The following is a 1,563-nucleotide window of genomic DNA, read 5'->3' as shown; positions in this document are numbered from 1 at the left end:
AACTACAACATTAATTTATTTTCCTTTGTGTAAATATCGTACATGTGGAGTGGAAAAGATCGCCGTGGAATCGCCCCTCACGGCCGCCTTTCTCGGCGTTAATGTGGACGCATAAAATCCATCTTTACCTCACAGAATGCAGGAAATTGTGTTTTAGAGGGTCTAAAATGTAGAAATTTCCCGGGGAACATGCCCGGGACCTCTAGACCGGTCGGCCGGGCCTTCGGCTCTCAGATCCCCGGACGGCCTCAGCAGTCGGTCTGGCAGAAACGCTCAGTTTCGTGATCTTGCCTAACGTTACCAGTACGACTTTTTCACGTATATTGGAGAAGTGATATCAGACAAGGTATTTGTCTCACTATCTGTATAGTGCGAGCGTAATAACATCAAGTGCTACATGTTTGTGTATGCTACATGTAATCAAAATGAAAAGTCAGCTGTTGTAAAACATCTAAATTTTTTACCAGACCCATTTTGCACCAGCCCTCCCCTCCGGTAAATATCGTCTAGCCCCTTAAAGAATCACACAACCCAAGCGATAGAATTTCTGGATTGAAAGGAGGTGCATTCACACTCGAGCCTCGAGGTGGATCAAAACACAATGTACCACAACTCTTCCAACCATAAAAGTAGCCTTCGTCCCCGCTCCTATATATGTCCTGTTAAGGGGGCCATCACAGAAGGCACTCCTTCCAAGAAAGCTGTCCCTTCTGGAGACATGTAATTATCTCGTTCTTGTGCCTTAATAAGTGCGGACTCGCACCATTAAAAATCTTCTTAAAGAATATAACTTTGATAAATCTCAGGATGGAGTCCTTAACATTTAGTACAAGTCTACAATGTTTTCATTCATTGAACATAGAAGTTACACATTGAAGCCTGAGTGTCACTAAAAAAACACATTAAATCTCTCACCCTAACAACTGCTTGGTGACGGCATTCTAATTCTTGTTTCAGTTTAATGATATCAAGTTTGCCAGGCCGGAACTTGAACCCTTAGCTTGAACAGACCATTCCTCTTTTCAACTTCCTTGGTCAGTCCGTACCTCGGGTCAGGTAGATTATTACGACGTAGTTGAGTCAGGCCGTACTTCCGGCAACTAAGGTATACTTCATGAAGTTTAGCCGTATCGGATCCAGTTTAGTAAGCTACGTCGTCATCGCACTGCGCTCTCACTGCGACCTAAATAGGATATGTGTAACCTTCGCTTTTACACTTGGTATATCATACAAAATGAATCAGTGTGATTGAGAATACAACAAAACATAGTAAATGTAAAAACATTCGTTTCTTATCTATAGAATTCGTTGAGCGACCTGTCAAGTTTTAGGTCGCAGAGAGAGCACGGCAAGAGCGCCGTCCTATAGTGGAAAGGGGGCATAAGCGTAAGTACGGCATAGTTGACTGAAGTACGGTGTAGTTGGCTGAAGTACTCTGTAGTTGACTTCGACCACGTAATTGTCACGGGTAATGCCACCCATCTGCTGTTGTTTTCCTCCTTCAATTTTAAAATGTCCTGGGGACGCTGGACGCAAACCGATTTTGATTTGTCTGAAAAAGGA

This window comes from Branchiostoma floridae, chromosome 2 (assembly GCF_000003815.2).
Source record: "Branchiostoma floridae strain S238N-H82 chromosome 2, Bfl_VNyyK, whole genome shotgun sequence".
Lineage (NCBI taxonomy): Eukaryota > Metazoa > Chordata > Leptocardii > Amphioxiformes > Branchiostomatidae > Branchiostoma > Branchiostoma floridae.
The sequence above is the reverse complement of the archived record's forward strand: the minus strand, read 5'-3'. Positions refer to the sequence as shown.